This window comes from Balaenoptera ricei, chromosome 7, assembly GCF_028023285.1.
Source record: "Balaenoptera ricei isolate mBalRic1 chromosome 7, mBalRic1.hap2, whole genome shotgun sequence".
Taxonomy (NCBI): domain Eukaryota; kingdom Metazoa; phylum Chordata; class Mammalia; order Artiodactyla; family Balaenopteridae; genus Balaenoptera; species Balaenoptera ricei.
The window spans coordinates 8,969,427-8,989,637 of NC_082645.1; the positions used below are offsets into that span (position 1 = coordinate 8,969,427).

The window sequence follows — 20,211 nt, forward strand, 5'->3', positions numbered from 1 at the left end:
ACAGGCTCATAGAGGTAGTGACGCCAGAGCTGGGAGTGCACGGCACGGGGCTGTCGCCTGGACGGTCCAGCAGTCCCATCAGCCAAAAAGATGTAGGCTGAGCCCCCTGACCAGGGGACCCCACCCCCGGCCCTCTTGCTCCCCTAATAAAAGCCAAGTGGAACAGAAAGGCAGCCCCATCCTTTGTCCTCTCTCCTCTCCATAAACATGTTTTCTTTCCCTCTGGGAATGGAGTCCAGCTACCCGCTCGCTTTGCCGTTTCTTAATCTTTTTTTACAAGGATTCTCAAGTTAATTAACAGCCCCAACTTGGCTATGCCAGGAAAGCAACAGAAGGATTTTTTTTAAAGACCAAAGAGACAAGGAACAAAGTGTAAGTGGCTTTAGAGTCCAAGGCAAGGTTCTAGAAAGCCCCTTTGGAACAAGGAAACCTGGACCACTTCTGTTCTCTTGGTCCACGAAAACAGGAAGTGGAAGGAGAGACCCAGGAGAAAACGTTGACGTTGCCACACCCTCTCCTATTGCTCAAGAACCAGCCGTGGCTCCCCGTTACCTGGTTATGAAAGATAAGTCAGCCTGGCATTTGTTTCTTCTACCCACTGCCCCCCGTTCTACTGTCCATCTCCCAGAGAGAGTCCCTTGGCAGGTGCAGAGACACACCAGCTGGCCTGTGAATTATCACCACATGCCAGAAATCCCCAGCAAGGTCAGTGATAAAGCAGTCCTCCCTGCTTGGACAGACCGACCCACCACCCTGCCCCCTTGCTATTCGCCATTGCCTGTAGCCGTCCCTTTATTTAAACACACGCCCCAGAAAAGCACTGTCTTGGGTCCTTCCCCGACCACTCAGAATTCTTTAGAGCTGTTTCCCAAACTGTGGTCCGTGGACCATCTGCATCAGAATCCACTGGGGGGGATCAAATGCAAATTCCTGGGCCCTAGCCTAGACCTGCTAAGTCAGGCTCTCTGAGGGCAATCTAATGAATTAATGGATCCAGGCAATGATTGTCAACAGTTGCCAACATGACAAAAAGAAAGCTACCCAGGTATCATGTGCCTCCGAATAACCAGGAAGTAGGCTTGGTCAAAATCCAAACGAAGCCTATTCTAATCAAGCCGCTAGCTCTCACTACCAATTTAAAGCAAGTAAAGGAGACAGAGGAAGATGTCAAACAATACCACAGGGATGAAATAGAAGGAGCGGGTTGTAGGAAATTATAGTACAAACTCTTCTGTTTCTTCAAAACAATATTACAAGACAATAAAAGATGAAGGAAAACACCTGTAAATCAAGAGACAATCCCTCTGTCATGGGGTTGGGTAGGTTGTCCTGGGGAGAGACATACCCTGTGAACCCAGCTTCATTACAGCCACATCTATAGAGCTGCTTTTTTTTTTTTTTAAGCATCGTTTTGCTTAATTCCTCAAGATTCACAGGATGGGCTCTCAGGCACAAGTCAATTATATGATGAAATTCAAGTCTGAAAAAGAAAGCCCTTCTTCACAGTGTCCCCAGCCAGAACGCTCTCCAGAGTCCCATAAGGGGATTCTAGGGTCCCCGCTTTCAGATGGGGAAAGTGGGGCTCAGAGAGGGGCAGGGGCTTGTCGGGGCGACACCCCAGGGAAAGAGCCGCAAGCATGGTCCTCAGCCCACTTCTCCTGGACGTCAGATGCTTGGGCTTCATCCCTGCTGACCAGCTGAGTAACCACAGGCAGGGCTCCACACCCCCCCCATGTCGCCCTCCCGTGGCAAATGACAAGGTGGCACCGGCCCTTTCCCCACGTCCCTCAACTCCTAAAGCAAAAACAATCCGCACACACAGCCATCCTGGTGCAGAGGACACGTCTGCGCAGGGGTCTGATGGGTGCTGTGCTGCCATGTAGGGCTGAGTGACCTCTCTGAGCCTCTGTTTCCTCAACCACTAAAAGGGGCAATGAGACCAATTTTGTAGGACTGTCCTGGTGATTGGACACAATATTATACGTGAAATAGCTAGCACAGTGCCTGACAGACAGTAAATTGTGACCTTAAGATTAACCATTATTATTATTTATGTATTTATTCTTATTATTGCAGGAGGCAACATGGGCAAGGTCAAAGCCAGAAACTGAAAACTCTTATGAACATTTTCCCTCCAAATCCACTTTTAGCACTGCCCCCTCCCCAGAGTCCCTCCCCAGCTGGCTGGGTCCCCCCATCATTTTTTCCAAAGATAGGGTTTGAGGGCTAATTCTGAGACTCTCATTTGTGAATAAAGTAGCTGGTTTTCTCAAAGAAGTATTGCCCTTTGTCGTTCAAATAAAGCTGGTTTGGTGGTGGACAGAAGGGAGGGGCGGGGAGCAGAGAAAGAAAATGTGAGAAAGAGAGGGATCGACAAAGAAAAGGCTGCAGAGAGACAGAAAAGGTCTTTTCCCTCCGGAAAAAGACCTCCCAGAGGGAGGGGTGGGACCAGCCAGCGGGCGGGTCCGCCTGGCCGGGGCCAGTTTGGTCCAGCCAGGCCCCGCGGCATCGGAGCCGTCAATCTATGGCCAGGTGAGTTGAGGGCAAATGAGCCTTGAACACGCTATTCTGGGTAGGAACAAACACCCTTTTCAGGCAGCCTGTTCTCCGAGGGCGGCACGGGGAGGGGCGGGGCTCCAGGGGGGCTCTGCCGACCCAGAATGGTCCCTGCGAGGAGGGCTGCGTCCCCAGCCAGGTCTAGAGCCCAGGGGTGACGCTGTCATCAAAGCTGCAGAGGCTCAGGCCCAGGGTGAGGCCAGAAATGTGGCCTGAGCAATGCTTCAGGACCAGGCGGAGGGCGAGGCCACAACATTCCCACCCCCAGTGCCCGACGGTGCGCCCCGGGGCCTTTAGCCCATTGCACTGACCCCAGAACAGGACCTTTTGCCTTCTTACGCTTGAACGGTTGGGCCAGGGTCGTGTCTGTACAGAATCACCAAAACAAGCAAACAAACAAAAAGAAAAATCCTCACATTTTAGTCGAAAAGAAACATGGGCACTTCTCTCTCGAGCAGCAACTGAGGACACTCTGACTAATAGCCTCATAACCCCCGTTCTCTGCTCTGTGGCTTTCAGGGCATCCTCCAAGGTTTCTGCGAATTTCTTGAAGGATTACCCCGAGTTCAGGCTGAGCCCACAACAAACCAGATGGGAGACAGCTCCCTCCCTCCCTCCTTCTCTCTCTCTCTCTCCCTCCCTTTCGGCTCCTTGTACTAAAGATTCTGTAAGTACAGAGGAGGGATGAACCAGGCTTCGTCCTGTTCTTAAGAGCCTCCCAGCCCCTTCTCCACATGGAGTATTCCCCTGCCCCTTCATCCCAGGCCACCGGCCCCTCTCATCCCAGCCTCTTTCCTCCCAGACTCTCCCATCTCCCGGAAATCCTAGTTTTTCTTCATCTCTCAGGAGGAGTGTCAGCTCCCCTGAGTTTCTCTCTCACCCCCCTTTGAGCCCCTGCTCTGGTCTCAGCCCAGCAAGAGACTTTCCTTTAACCCCACCCATCCCTCTTGGAAAGAAGCTGGGGTTTAAAATAGCAAAAAACCTCCTTCCACACAGAATCCCGAATAGGGTTGGGTCTGCAGACCTGACTCCAAATTAGGGCCAGTAATACCTCCCTAAGAACCTGCTAAGGTCCCAGCATGCCCCCCACCTGGATCCCTCACCCTTTCTCCTGCCTGGTCCCCCTAGAATCTGCCCCCTTCCTCCCAAATGTCTCAGGTGGCAACGTGCAGTGACCCCAAGCCTGGACCTGAAAGTCCTAGAGGGGCTCACGGAATCTTACAGGGTCATTATTTCATTTCTAAAAATCAAGAAGTTGGAACCACATATAGCACAGGGAACTCTACTCAGTATTCTGTAAGAACCTATATGGGAAAAGAATCTGAAAAAGAATGGATATATGTATACGTATAACTGAACCACTTTGCTGTACACCTGAAACTAACACAACATTGTAAATCAACTATAATATAAAATAAAAATTAAATTTAAAAAAAAAGAAGTTGGAACCACACGTTTTACATAATTCTTTTCTCCAGAATTTTATTTTCTCTGTATTTTCTTTTATGTTTTGGGAGTCTGCATGGGGTTGGAAATGCAGATCTTGCAGGTTTTGTATGTCTGAAAAAATCCTCTATTTCACCTTAATTTAAAAAGACTTTTTGCAGGGCATAGACTTCTAAATTATTGTTGTTGTTGCTACTGTTTCTTCACAAATTTTTAAATATTTTGCTCTTCCCTTTGCATTTTTTTCTGAGGAGAAATTTATTGCAATGTCTGATTCATTTTCATATGTAGCATAACTTCTTTCCCTGGCTGCTTTTTACATTTTCTCTTTATTAGTGGTTTTGATCAATTTGATTATAATCTGCCGTGGTGTGGTTTTATTCGTGTTTCTTGTGCTGGGGTTCATTGATATTCTTGGTTTTGTGAGTTTATAGTCATGTCCAACTTGAAAAATCTCTGGCCATTGTTTCTTCAAATATATCTTTCATTCTCTTTCTCTCCTTTGAAAATTTCAATTACACTAATGTTAGACTCCAGCTGGTCCCCAACTGACCATGGTTCAACTTACGGTCTTTTGACTTGAGGATAGTACAAAACTGATCCGCATTCGGTAGAAACCATACTTGGAATTTTGAGTTTTGATCTTTTCCCAGGCTGGCAGTATGCAGTACGGTACTCTCTCATAATGCTGGGCAGTGGCAGTGAGCTGTCCAATGGGAGCTTCTCCAAGACCAGCAGGTGGGTCTGACCCAGGCTCCTTTCAAATTACTTGCTTCTGCCCAGGGTCCTGGAGCGTGAGATTTTCTGTGCACCCTTTAGGAGTGGAGACTGTGTTTCCCATTGCCCTCTGAGTGCTGGCCTTCAGAGCCAAACATTCTCGGGTCTCTTCTTCCCAGTACAGGACCCCAAAGCTGGGGAACCTAGTGTGGAACTCAGACCCCTTCCTCCTTGGGGAGAACCTCTGGAATTGGAATTATTCTCCCAGTCGCCCACCCCGGGGATATGGGTCTTGACTATGCTGTGTTTCTGCCCCTCCGACCCATCTCATCATGTTTTCTTCTTTATATATTTTAGTTGTAGAAGATCTTTTCTGCTAGTCTTCAGGACTTTCTCATCAATATTGCTCTGTAAATAGTTGTAATTTTGGTGTGCCCATGGAAGGAGGTGATCTCAGGACCTTCCTGCTCCGCCGTCTTGGCCACACCCCTCTCGTTGATGTTCTTAATGGTGGTTTCCCCTATGTAACAAGATAGGAAGCTCCAAGGCTCCAGACCTGAGAGGGGTTGTGCCCTGGGGTCTGCAGCCCAGTGTTCTTTAGTCACGTCTGCAGTGGGCGTGCTGGGAACTGAGACGGGGATTAGCCACTCCTAGCTTTACCCTCCACGGTGGGGTCAGAAGTAAGAGGTGGGTGAGAAGGAGGGAGAGCTGCCATCTCTCCCCTGAGGGTCAGGAAGACTCTGCCCAGCTGCTACCTAGCCCCCCACCACCCCTGGATTGTTCAGCTGCTCCCCTAGCCCTGCCCGTTCACGCATCGGGAAAACCACACACTTGAGCCCTTTCCACTTCCTGGTGGTTCGGGTGCCTTGGCTAAGGGGCTATTCTCCCCTTGCTTGGTTCCACCAGACTGTCACTGAACACCTGGGGAGCTGTCAGGGTGCATCACACTTGATACTTGGACACTTCCTGTGGAAATTCCCGACCCCTGGTCCAGGAGGTCAACGGCCGAGGATGGATTGAACCCAGGCCCTGAAAAACATTCATAGAATGAAAATTCATAGATTGAAAACCATTCATAGAGCCCTGCTGCCACACCCTTCCCAGACCTGGAGCCTCTGGGGCAATGGGACACAAGGCCACAGGATGTGGCAGTGGGGATAAGGGTTTGGGGTCTGACACCATTCTCACTGTGTTGAGATGGATGGATCCTTTAACCTCTCTGAATCCCAATTCCCTTACCTGTAAAATGGATAAAATAAGATACCTACTTTAGAACACTATGGAGTTTCCTTAAAAAACTAAAAATAGAGCTACCATCTGATCCTGCAATCCCACTCCTGAGCATACATCTGGAGAAAAACATGATTCGAAAAGATACATGCACCCCAGTGTTCATAACAGCAGTATTCACAATAGCCAGGACACGGAAGCAACCTAAATGTCCATTGACAGAAGAATGGATAAAGAAGATGTGGTACATATATACAATGGAATATTACTCAGCCATAAAAAAGAATGAAATCATGCCATTTGCAGCAACATGGATGGACCTAGAGATTATCATACAAAGTGAAGTAAGTCAGAAAGAGAAAGACAAATACCATATGACATCACGTATGTGCAGAATCTAAAATATGATACAAATGAACTTATTTACAAAACAGAAATAGAGTCACAGATATAGAAAACAGACTTATGGTTAACAAAGGGGAAAAAGGGGGAGGGATAGATTAGGAGTTTGGGATTAACATATACACACCACTATATAAAAAATAGATAAACAACAAGGACCTACTGCATAGCACAGGGAACTCTACTCAACGCTCTCTAATGACCTATATGGGAATAGAATCTAAAAAAGAGTGGATATAGGTATGTGTATAACTGATTCACTTTGCTGTACACCTGAAACTAAAATAACATTGTGAATCAACTCTACTACAATAAAAATGTTTTTAAAAAAGAGAAAAAAATAAAAATGCAAAAGTTCCTGGGAAGGCTTACGGATGGAGCCTCTCAGCTTGAGTGTGAAAGCCTTCGCCATTATTTGTTTTGTCACCGTTAAGTGGGGTGAAAGTGGAGAGGAACAAGAGGGACCTCAGGGTGGCGTCAGGGAGGGAAGGACCCGGAGTGAGAGGGGGTGGGGCGCAGAAGCCCAGCTGGGCCCACCTCGCAGGTGGCGCGCAGGTGTGGGTTGAGGACCCGGGGTAGTGTCCCCCTGGGGGTGGTCAGGAAGGGTTTCACCGGGGAGGAGACCCCACCTCAGAGTCTGGAAGCAGATGGGGTGAAGCTCCGTGTAAACCGTGAGCTGCCCTCTCAGTTCCCTGCAGTCCTGTGACGGGGCAGCCACAGGGTGGCCGCAGAGCACATACCTGCTCCCAGGAGGCCAGAGACGGCTGGAGAGACGCTGCTTAGATGGACCCCAGCGAACTCCCTCAGAGGATGGCTGGTCCCATGCCCTTCACACCAGCTGCCACGGGCCCGTCAGACCAGGGCACCTGTTCCCCCCTCAGAGCCTTCACACGGGCTCTTGTGTCCTCTGCTCACTAGATCCTTCTAGATCTTTCCTGGACTTCTTGAGGGCTCAGCTCAAATGTCACCCCCTCAGGGAGAACTTTCTGGCTCCTCCACATCTGAAACAAGCTCTCTCGCCACTCAAAGTGCCCTCTCCTCTCCTTCATGGCTCTGATATAATTTGCAGTTAGAGATTCATTTGCTTGTGGGCACGATTCTACTTATGGGATAGTCATCAAGGCCCAGTGAAGGGGAGGTCTCAGGGAGAGGGCCTGATGCCCTGCTTTGGGGCCAGAACTTGAAAAAGCACAAGCCCAAGGAAGGGGCTCTGAGCGAGCCCCAGGACAGCGGCTGGACCTGCGGACAGTGGGCTGCACTCAGGGACCCTGCAGTATAAGTTGTCCATGGAGCTACACAAGCCTTTCAGCACCCAGAGGCAACCCTAGAAAAAGAAAGGGAACCCCGAACTAATGGTGATCCATCAAGGATGTACTCCCCCAATGAAATGAAGTTTCAAAATAGAAATGAATAGGAATTAAAGAAAACTAACGTTACGTTTTTTGCACACCAGAATTGAGAGAATGAAATTCACGCCTGTCTCCTCTCCTGACTCGGCTATGGTCTGGCTCCTGCACTCGGCCACAAGTTCCATCATGGCGGGTGACGGAAACTTCATAACCACTGTATTTTCAGAGCAAGCACTGCGCCTGCCACATAGTCTGCCCCCAGTACATATTTTGCGGGGTGCCTGCGTGGGATGGGTGAGTGACACAGGGCTCCTCCTCCCCCACGAGCCCACCACCCCAGAGTAAGTCTCCTTGTTCTTGGGACCAATGTCCTGCCCCTCAGAACATGGGCCAGCATGTGTGAAGCCCCCTGCAGACCTGTCTTCTGGGGACCTGCCTCAGGGGCTTGGCCCCGCCATGGTGCCTGAGGCTTCTGAGAGGCAGGTGACAGACTGGGCTGAGCTGGTCTCTTCGTTCCCAGCATCAGTTACCACTGAGAAGTTGGGCCTGCGAGGACAGGGGCTCAGGCCAAGTCAGGGAATGTGTCACCAGAGATTGGGGGCATAGGGGGGAGCACAGAGCGTGCTTCAGGGCTCCTGGGACCCGAGCTCCAAGGCCGCATGTCAGGCTGTGCTTCCCATGGAGGCCAGAGCTCTTGCCAAGGGCAGAGAAGTGCCAGAAGGAGGCTAGGTCGGCCCCTGGGCCGTAGGAAATGAACAAAGTGGCCATAAAGCAGCCAGTGGTGCAGAAGGCTGGGTAGTAGACTGGAGTGGGAGTGGTTCACCAGCCCTGAGCCCTGAAGCACGTTTCTGAGCCTCCGTTTCCTGCCACCCTTCTCTCCTGTGCCTTGTGATGCTGAGGCCGGGCTGCTGAAACCACATTTCTGCATCGCCAGCTGGCGCTACTTTAGGTTCAGCCCATAGGGGGCGCTGGAGGGAGGAGGCAGGGCCGGCGGAGGAGGACAGGACTTGCTCCTCCCCCGTCTGCTTTCCAACACTCCAGCCACACTGCTTCACCCCATGGCAGGAGTTCCTTCCCACAGCAGCAGCGGGATCCAGTCTGCAGCTTCCCAGGCTTCGTAGAACCAGCCCCTTGGGGCTGCATCTCAGAGACTCAGCCCCAGACTAGCAGCACCTCCTACACTCCAGAGATCTGAGTGTCAGCTCCACAGGCCCTCTCCTCCAATTACAATTTAATTAATTAGGTAAAATTATTAAGTTTTAATAATTCTAATCTCTTCCACCCCTTCGCCAGCCCCAGGATACTAGATGCTTCCAGCAGTTACTACCTTGGCAATAACTTAGTTTCCTTCTTACTTTTTCAGTTACCTAATTAACAACTTTATACCTGGTTAACCATTTTTATATTTTTTTGGTTGCATTGGATTCTTAACCACTGCAGCACCAGGGAAGTCCCCCTGGTTAACACTTTTTAAATGAATTTCTCGTTGTATAAATATGGTTTCTCTCTCCTGACGGGGTCCTGACTGATCCTTTAGGGTAATGAAACATGCTTCTTATTGTTTGTTTGTTTGGTTGTTTGTTTTTGTTTTTGAGGATGAAGTTAGACAGCTTTTACACGGTGACCGGCATGTAAAAAGTCATCAATTCACGTTAGTCCTGTCCTTCCTTCTGGAACATTCTTAGAGTCATATGGTGCCAAACTGTTTTCAAAAATCTTAATTTTTTCCTTACTGAAATGTCTAAAAGCACAGGTTTGGAAACAAATAGATTTGTGCTTTGCTGCTGACTCTGTTACTTTGGACAACTTTCTTCATGTCTTGAAGCCTCGTCTATCAAGCGGAAATGACAAGAATAGCACTTATGGAGTTGCCGTAAAGATTATATCAATAATGTTTGTTGACTGTGCCTGGCATAGAGCAGCAGTCGGAAAATTATACCAGTTATGGTCATTCCCTCAACAATTACTTTTGTAGCCTACTTTCAAACTGCCTCTCCTTCCTAAACACACTTTCCAGATGAGTGTCTGTTAAAACTCTGGCGCACAGAGCAGAATGCAATGCTGCACCCAAGGGGCTGACCAGAGTGGAGGGGGCAGGTCATCACTTCTTACGGTCGAAATGTTCTGCTCTCTTTAATGGGGAACTGAAATCACAGCCTGTGACCACTTTATTTGGAAGCCATGTCCCCACTTCTTTTGCATCTCCTGTATGGTAATACTTTTGTATCAGTCTTGGTTCTTATTTGGGATCAACAGAAAAGATTAAGAGCTGAACTATGCAAACCAAAAAAATAGTCAACACACACCGGAATTCTTAGAAGACGGTGGTGGTATTTTTAAATCTTCCCAAATTGTCCCACAGAGCAACGAAGACAGCAAAACTAAAGACCCACGGACAACATCTGCAACAAAACTAGGTGGTAAGATCTCCCCAGTATTCCCCTGATAGGAGGGGGTGGGAACAACCCACTGGTAGCTACAGGACTGCATGGTGCGTAGGGTGACAACTGGGCTCCTAACGCTCCTAAGACAGAAGAAGCCCCAAGTCACTAGGGTGAACTAACTGGAAAGTGCTGTGGGCCAGTCTGAGAACTGGGAAGGTTTTGAAGGATCCAACAAGGGGGCAAGTGCAATGGGTCCATATGACAGAGCTGATAGCACTGGAGCAGTATGGGCCCTTGAACTCATGAAATGGAACAAATCAGGGACTTCCCTGGCAGTCCAGTGGTTAAGACTTCGCCTTCCAATGCAGGGGACGTGGGTTCAATCCCTGGTCGGGGAGCTAAGATCCCACATGCCTTGGGGCCAAAAAACCAAAAAACATAAACCAGAAGCAATATTGTAACAAATTCAATAAAGACTTTAAAAATGGTCCACATCAAAAAAAAATCTTTAAAACAAACAAACAAACAAATCAAAGCTCTTTTCCAAAACAGAGATCCAGACTGAGAAGAAACAGATAGAAGGAGAATCCAAATTGAGCAGGATAAGGAGAGTAGAAGCAAAGGAAAGAAAGGTCCAGATAAAAACAGAGGAGGGGGTTTCCCTGGTGGCACAGTGGTTAAGAATCTGCCTGCCAATGCAAGGGACAGGGGTTTGAGACCTGGTACAGGAAGATCCCACATGCCGCAGAGCAACTAAGCCCGTGCACCACAACTACTGAGCCTGCGCTCTAGAGCCCGTGAGCCACAACTACTGAGCCTGTGTGCCACAACTACTGAAGCCTGCACTCTAGAGCCAAAACTACTGAAGCCCACACACCTAGAGCCCGTGCTCCACAACAAGAGAAGCCACCACAATGAGAAGCCCACGCACCACAACCAAGAGTAGCCCCCGCTCGCCGCAACTAGAGAAAAGCCCGCGCGCAGCAACGAAGACCCAACACAGCCAAAAATAAATGAATAAATTTTTTTTTTTAATTTTAAAAATTAAAAAAACAAAATGCAGAAGAGGGGAAGAGAGTCGTCAGATCTCCAAGAGTGTGAGGCCATGCTTTTAATCATCTTGTGAAAACAATGTAAGAGGGAGCTATAGGGAGAAGAGACCAGAGGCCCAACTTGGGATCTGATAAGATGGCCGGGCTGCCCCACGGGATTATCAAGGAAACCCAGCGTTTGCTGGTTGGACCAGTTCCCAGCATCAAAGCAGAACCAGATGAGAGCAACACCTATTATTTTCATGTGGTCCTTGCTGGCCCCCAGGGTTCCCCCTTTGAAGTAGGGACTTTTAAACTTGAACTCTTCCTTCCAGATGAATACCCAATGGCAGCCCCTAAAGTATGTTTCATGACCAGAATTTGTCATCCTAATGTAGACAAGTTGGGAAGAATATGTTTTGATATTTTGAGCGGTGCCCAGCACTGCAGATCTGGCACAGTTCTGCTGTTGATCAAGCCTTTGTTAAGCGCTCCCAATCCAGATGATCATTAGCAAATGATGTGTCGGAGCAGTGGAAGACCAACGAAGCCCAAGCCACAGAAACACCTAGAGCATGGACTAGGCCATATGCCACGAATAATATCTAAATCGATCTGATCATCAGATGTGCATCACTTCTCCTGTTCTGCCGAGACGTCTTCCTTTTTTGTTTCCATTTAATGGACATAGTCTTAGAAACACTGCAGCATAAAAGCCCAGACATCTTTACTCCTTTGGTGATGAAATGCACATTAGCAAATCTAGGTCTCGTCCTGATTCACTGCTGTAAAACATGAGCAGAGGCTAGAAGTAACATCTGGATTGCTGCGAAACATTTAGAAACAGTGGCCCCTATCTGCTTGTATTCGTTTCCCCCATCACGGGTTAAGTATAAAGCACTGTGAATGAAGAGAGTTGTCAGGGTTAGCTGCAGGGATGTGGGTGTTTTTCTTTATTATTTTTTTTTTGGGGGGGGGAGGTAGTTATGTTTATTTTATGGGCTCCTTTCCCTCTTTTTATGGTGATCTAATTGCACTGGTTAAAAGCAGCTAACCAGTTCTTTAGAATATGCTCTCTATTTATTCAGATGCTGTAGATGGACAAGCTTCATTGTTTGAACCAACACGGGAACATTAAACAAACATCACAGCCCTCACTAACAACATTGTGACTTTGCTGTCAAATGTAGAATCCTCCCTTCAAGTAATAGCTTATGACCATTTTGTATGGCTTGTCTGGAAACTTCTGTAAATCTTATGTTTCAGTAAAATACTTTTTGTTATTCTAAAAAAAAAAACAGGGAACTCTACAGAGATGAAGCCAAAAAAGCTATTCTGACACACAATTACATGCTAAGAACAAGAAAAATGCATTGCAGATAAAAAGTGAACAATAGAAAAAAGAACAATCAAACCCCATAAGAAGATAATTCTGAGGAAACAAGAGAATGGGGAGTATTATATGTATATATAATAATATAGAAGAACCAGAGAATAAATATCCCCCCCAGACAATAAAACACACCAGAAAGACATGTATACAAGAGATAGAAGTTATAATCCAATATTAAAAAGCAAGCTAAAATGTATTATGAAAATGATAAAAATTATTAAAGAAAAGTATAAATTAAAATTAGAAAATCTTATAAATGAGGTGACTAGAGAATAGGAAGCTTTGAAAAGAGAAGTGACAGAACTTGGGACATAACTAGAAAAAAGAAAAAATTATTTTAAAAATGAAGACTAAAATAGAAGAAACACAAGAAAGAACAAACACAATAATGCCTTAAGATAAAGACAAGATGGAAAGGAAGACATATTTTTAAAACTATTTTAAAAGAGATAAAAAGGACTGAAAGGAAAACGATAGATATAAAAGATAAAGCAAAGAAGATACAACATATGTATAATAATGGACTTTTCAAGAAAGTCCATGAAAGCAAAGGAAAAGAACAAAGACTAAAATATATAATTCAAGAGACCATTCCTGAAATAAAAGAATTTGTGACTATGTAGTGCAAGAGCGTACCACAATCCTAGAGAAAGTAACCTATATGGCCAATTTCAAGATATAGTCTGGTAAAATTATTGGACTTTATGAAAAAATTATTTTAGGCATCATGGCAAAAAGACCAAGTTACTTAAAAAGGGAAATATAACCACGCCATCATCAGACTTTTTGATAGCAATGCTTCATGCCAGAAGACAATGGAGTAACATACCCAACACATTCAAACAATATGTCACAGATTTTGCATCAACCTAATAAACCTCTATGTAAAAAGACCATAGAAAAATGTTATGAACATGATTACTCGGGGAATACTGTCCTACAAGCCCTTCCTGAGGGGCCATCTAAGGAATAAGGGCATGATGGACTAATAGGGACCAAATTTACCCTTCCACCTTGAACACCCAAAATACAAAACAAAATGTGTGAAACTGGTTTTCAGACATTTTTTTTTTAATTTTTTTTTTTTTTATATTTTTAATGCTATTCTTGTCTGCTTACATTCTTTTTTTTTTTTTTTTAATTTATGTATGTATGTATGTATGTATGGCTGTTTTGGTCCTCGTTTCTGTGCGAGGGCCTTCTCCAGCTGTGGCAAGTGGGGGCCACTCTTCATCGCGGTGCGCGGGCCTCCCACCATCGCGGCCCCCCCCCATTGCGGAGCACAGGCTCCAGACGCGCAGGCTCAGCAATTGTGGCCCACGGGCCGAGTCGCTCCACGGCACGTGGGATCCTCCCAGACCAGGGCCCGAACCCGCGCCCCCTGCATCGGCAGGCAGACTCTCAACCACTGCGCCACCAGGGAAGCCCGGTTTTCAGACATTTAAACCATCAACCAGCCCTGTGACCAGGGACAAGTACTAACCTCTCTAAGTTCCCAGTTTCCTCTTCTATGAAAGGAAAGACTTGGCTGTCCTAACTTCATATGGTTGTTGTGAGACAAAAATCAGATTATACATGTCATGTGCTTACCATAGGCCCTGGCAGGGTTCTGGGTACCTAGTAGATATTAGTTTTATCCTTACGCTGCAGGCTGAGGAGATAGGAGGGTCACAGATACTAAGTAACTCGCCAAGGAATACAGCTAGAAAGGGGCAACACCAATGCTCCTGACATGGTCTCTGTCTGTCTGGTCCACAAGGAGACTGCACACAATTTTACCACATGCCTTAGTGAGGTTCAGATAGGCTTTGTCTTTTGCATTTCCTTGCTCACCAATATTTAAAGCCTGGCCTGAGAAAGACAAGCTGGCACAGGAAATTAAGAAAAAGTGTCAGAGAATTTCCCGTCTTGACTATTCATCTTTTCATCTAGGCTGCCCTGGACGTCAGAGCAGGAGAATGACCAGAACCAAGTAGGGTCATAAGTAAGGAGCAAATTAGTAGAACAAATAAACTGATAAATGAATGAATGGACAATTAGCCCGGACAGTGCAACATTATCCAGGGTCCAGATCCAAAGTGATGTTGGCTATGGCCCGGCATAGTGACAACTTCCATTGCCATGGCGACCCTGGGGAATTTTTCTCCTCTGTTCTTCAGGAAGTTTGACCGCTCCATGACACGTGGGGACATTTCCAATGTCAGAAATTATAACCAACTGTAAAACATGTATTAAATCCAGGCAACAACCATCTCTGTTGTATAAACATGGAAAGCGACTGCCCAGGGATGCTGGCTGTAAAAATCCAAGGCCAAACCCAGCTCTACCCTGTTCTGCCGCCTCTCCCAGCTCCTGGGAGGTGCCTCTGGCTTTTTCATGCACTAAGACTTTATGGGAATGACTCAGATTCCCGTCCCTTCCCTAGAACCATCAGTACTGAAAGACTCATGTATTCACCCTTGAACCCAACCGTGCCAAACTGATAATAATTATTTACCTACGTGCTGCTGGGGAAATCACAAAACAGCAAGTTCCTTCATCTGCCACGTGCAGATGTTTTCTTTTTGCCCCAAACCAAGGGCTGGAAATCCAAAGAGAGGGGAAAATCATCTTCTGTCTTAGGTAACTCAGCTCCAGAGGGGTGTCCAGCCCTCCAGCCACACCCCTCCCCACTTTGGCTTTCTTATCATTCGTGAGTTCACGGGAGCAGCATTTTCACTTTCCTTCAAGAATTTTCCCTTTGTATCTGCAACGTGGCTAATGGTGGCACGAGGCCCCTGGCTTCCGGCCTGTCTCGGCTTTCGACGTGCCTTCCTCACTAAGCTTCCTTTCTAGTGTTTTATCTGACTCCCCCTTTCACTTCGAGACCATTGTAAGGTTATTAATTGGCCTAATTTCAATATTGTTGTGTGTCAGGGAACAGGTAGGACCAAGAAGAGGGAGAGAGATTGGGGAACAGCCAGTGGGTGGAGCGGTCAGGACACACACATTTATAGATTACGTTTGCCATCTTAGAGGGGCGTGGTTCACGGTGCCCCAACCAATTACAATAGTAACATCAAAGATCACTGATCACAGATCACCATAACAAATATAATAATGATGAAAAAGTTTGAAATATTGCAAAGATTACCAAAATGTGACACAGAGGCACGAAGTGAGCAAATACTGTTGGAAAAATGGCAGCACCAATAGTCTTGTTTGACACGGGGTTGCCACAGACATTCAATTTCTTTTTTAAAAAGCACAGGAAAACAAAGCGCAGTAAAACAAGGTATGCCTGTACTATGCACGGGATGCTGTGAGGGCTAAAAAGGTGAAAAACACAAAGTCTTGTTCCTCAAGGAACTCATGCTTTTTTCTGGGAGAGGAAATATAAACCTTTGGAAACTTCAACCAAGAAAAAAGATAAAAAAAAATTTTTTTTTCTTCCAGGTTAATTGAGATATTATTGACACACAGCACTGTATAAGTTTAAGGTGTACAGTATCATGATTTGACTTACGTATGTCATGAAATGATTCTCAAGGTCAGTTCAGTGAACATCCAACCATCTCATACACATATAAAATTAAAGAAATAGAAAAAAATATTTTTCCTTGTGATGAGAACTCAGGATTTACCCTCTTAACAACTTTCATACATAACACACAGCAGTGTTCATTAAGTTAACCATGGTGTACATGCCCACGGGGGGGCATTCGGTGGGCGATCCATCAGGGTGTAAGGCAGCATTTCTGCCCCCGGGGGGGGTGTAATCCATTTGAGGGAAAGAGCATGTGCTCGCCTGGAACAGTCGGTATCATGCAAAGGCAAATATGTGTGTTGAGTGAACAGCAGAGAGCCGACCCAGCTCTGGCTGCCAGAGAGCTCCGAATTGGCAGGAAGGTGGGAGAACAAAGCTCAGGAAGTGAGCAGGGGCCAAAGGAGGCCAGGAGCGAACAGCAGAGCCAAGCCACACCCCCAGGCGCTCTGGGCAAGGTCCACCCCACCACGGCTGGCCTCCAGGACTCCTGCTCACAGACGCAGCCACGGGGAACAGAGGCCAACTCTCCCTTTGAATGATGTCACCACTTAAGATTCTGAGCCCTGGATGGGAGTGTCCTTTTGACCAAGCCTGGTCAAGATGCCCAGGAACTAGGTGAGGGTACACCTGCCCCCTTTCACAGTGGGTGGCTTATTTCCTGCCAATATCACATTAAAGGGGTTTTCCTCTCAAATAGGGTGAGGGGCAAATCTGCTGGACAGTCCACTCCCCCCCCCCCCAATAACAGTATCCCCTGCAGTGCTTAAGAGCTAAAAAGAATGGCCGAGAGGCCGTGGGATCTAGTTGTGTAGAGGAGGGGCCCAGGCCAGCGCTGGAAGAAATCAAGAGGGCTTCGCGGAAGAGGTGTGTCTTGACGTTGGCCTCCCAGAGAGGATGTGGGCCCTGTTCTGTCCGTGATGCTTGGCCTGACCTAGAGAGTCACCTTGCAGGGTCGCTGTGTCATGGTCACAAGTCCCCCAGCCCCCAGCACTGGGCTGAGAGCCAGGCCTGCCCAGCCTCCAGCTTCTCCCAACCATCGAGCCGGCCAGCTTCACTGGCTCCATTTCACAGATGAGGAAACTGAAGCTTAGAAAGTCACGCGCGTTGGATAGAGGAGGCTGACGTGGGAACCCAGGCCCGTGCGACCAGGATCCCCCCACCCTTTGCCCGAAGCCTGACGTCTCCCAGCACGCTGAGAAGTAGCAGGGACACTGCACTTCACTCCGCCTCCATGTTTCTCTCAGGAGTTCCTGCGTCCTTCACGCCGACCCTATGAGACCGCGAGGGCCACGTGATTACCCCGTTGAGTAGCTGAGGAACCGGAGGCCAAGGTCAGCCAGCTTTCAGGGCCTGGTGCCGGCTCTCCACCCCGATCCAGCCCGAGAGCTGCCTTCCTCCCCATGACCCTGTCACTGGAGGCTGTGGGGAGAGTGGCCTGGGGAACAGATCTCACTAAGCTGTGTCTGTCCACGTGGTGTGAGCCACACCTAGCCCGTCCCCGGAACCCGTGGTTGAAAGTGCAGAGGGGACCCGTCTAGGGGAACAATGCGTATTGATGATTCTGGCAGCGGCAGCTGGCAGGCGCCCGAGGCGGTTTGGTCTGGGGTTTGGGGTAGGTTTTACTTGGATGCCGAAGCCCAGTTACTCATCATTCTCGCTCTAGGCCCCTGGGCTACCCGAGATCCAGTGGGAACAGCTCCACAGCCCAGGACATGGGCTGTCCGCTCCCCACCCCCCGTCCCCTCTCCTCCCGGGAGTGACTCATGTCACGGCACTGTCTGGGCCTGGGCCGGCCTGACACCCCTCCAAAGGCTGGAATGGGGGCCTGGACACTGGGCTCGGACCTCCCAGCCCTGGAGCGGGGTGGGGGGCATCCTTCTTTATATGGGGTACACACACCTGAGAACTTTCCAGACAGGGCTGTCTTCATGCTCCATTCCTGGCCACCTATCTGTCGCTCCAAAAACTCTCTCTCTATATAACACACACACACACACACACACACACACACACACACACACACACACACAGACTCTACATTTGCACCCAGAGCCAGGCAACCTTCTTTCTGCCTGCCACCTGCCAGGGACCGTGGTCACCTCAGTGGTCTGAGTGTCAAGTGATCTCACGCCAGTCCTCAGCCACCAAGGCATGGCCTTTCACGTGCCCTCTCAGTGTCCCCAGCTGTAGGATGAGGAGACCGGGCACATCGGCCACTTTGTCTGCACGGCTCTCTGGACCTCACCTGCCTCTTGATCCAGCCACCTGGGTACCTCTGCGGGGACCAGCTCGGAGTTCTCATCTACTGAGCACACCTTGCCTGGCGGCCACGCAGTGACAACAGGAAAGGGTGGGATGCAGGGGCCTGAGGATAAATCCCCCTCCTCCCTCCCCCAGGCAGAGTGTGTGCGGCTCTCAGAGCCAGGACCCAGGGGTCTGCCATCAATCCCATGCGAGCGTGCATTCTCCGTCCCAGCCCGTTCACTCCCCTGTCCGTCGCTCCATCTCCCAGGGGTCACACTCCCCCCAAAAAGGTCTCACACAGAGGCCAGGAGCCTCAGTCTCTGCTTGGGTGAACCCAGGTCAAGATAGTGGGTTTGAGAACCACTCGGGCCTCTATTCTGTCACACAGGAAGGGTGTTCTTTAAAAAAAAAAAAAAAAAGCCGAGGCCTGGGTTTTACTCGTGCTGCACCTGCTGTGATCCTTGCCTCCTTGGCTCACTGGGTAACTGATTCTCGCTGACCCTTCCTTCCTTCCTTCTTCCTTCCTCTGCGTAATGAGGCTGAACCCTTGCGGACCTGCTCCCAGGATGAAATGAGGGAATGCACCCCATGCACTGAGAGCAATGCCCGGTGTCCAGTAGGTGCTCACGAGGGACCCTTCCCGCTGTCCCTCGGGAGGTGCTGCCTCGCTGGCTGCCCTGATGGCAGAGGGACCCACGTCCACCCACGTCCCACACGCCTCCTCCTCCGCCAGCCCCCAGATCCCGCGTTCGCAGGCTGGATGGTGCGCGCCCAGAACCGGGGCCAAGACTCCGGCAGGCGCTCAAGATCAACAAGCATCAGGTTTCCTGGTTGAGGACACGCACGTACACCGTGTTCCCTCTCTCCAGAAGGAGGTGGCAGCCCCAGAGCCAGTGCTCCTCTGTCCCCCTGACCCTCTCCCACACCCCTGCCCTCGGTTTCCCCCCAAGCTGCCTGGGCCCGTTCGCCTGAGCAAACCCAGAGCAGCTCTGAGGTGTTTCTCAGTGCGGCAGCCCCATCTCAGCGGGAAGAGCGCCAGAGATAACTGTCTGCCCGCCCTGAGCCAACCTCTGATCCTGGGCTCACAAGGCTCCGGGGACTTGGCTCTGCTGGGACCTCTGACAGCATTGCCATTCATCTCTGGAGGTCAAGGCCGGGTGGGGAGGGTGGGAGGCTGGCAGTGAAGGAACACCGGGACGGCGGGAGGCGAGTGCACCTGGCCAGGTTGTCAGATACGAGCACTGCTTCCCCAGCCATCTGGCCAAAGCTGCAGGTTGCCCAGTGAGTGGAAGGCCAGGGCCCTGCCCGTGGGAAGTTGGTGTCATCACCAAACGGCCTGGGAGAAAACTCACAAGAGCCCGTCAGCCCTTTACTGGCAGGTGCAGTGGGAGCCGAGGCGGGGAAGTGGCGGGTCACAGGGGTCCCGGAGGGTCAAGTCCTATAAACTCTGACTCCAATTTCCACATCCTACGAGATGGGCAAATGCGTGAACTAAAACTGACCCTCTGGCCTGGCTCTAAAATTAATCTGGATCTAAACCTTACCCTTATCCAGGAGGCCAAGTCTGGTCCTGACCCAAACCTGGACTTGAACCCTAATGGGATCCAGTCTGCAGCCAGATCTCAATCCTTACCCACTTGGAGGGCTCAAGAAACCCTTGCGTGATGAGTAACCACATTGAACCCAGAAACCCTCTAGAGAAAGACTCTGGGAAAAGTAAAGCGGATTCGAAGAGCGGCTCCTCTGTAGGAAACCCACCTGCAGCCCCAGACCACAGCCCAAGACAGTGGCAGGGACTCAGGTGTCTAGGAGAGACATGTCCCTTCAGTGCTTCCGGAAATGGGCTGAGGGTCCCCAGGGCACCTGGGGTCAGTTAAGGTGTCGGGAGCAGTGGATAGGAGCAACTGGGCTTCTGTCCTCTGGGCGGCTCCTC

General features: G+C 49.0%; 1 pseudogene; it reads left to right on the plus strand.

The window, feature by feature from the left end:
- The first annotated feature begins 11,272 nt into the window (after nt 1–11,272).
- Nucleotides 11,273–11,724, plus strand: LOC132368450 (ubiquitin-conjugating enzyme E2 N-like; annotated as a pseudogene).
- Nucleotides 11,725–20,211: the final 8,487 nt, after the last annotated feature.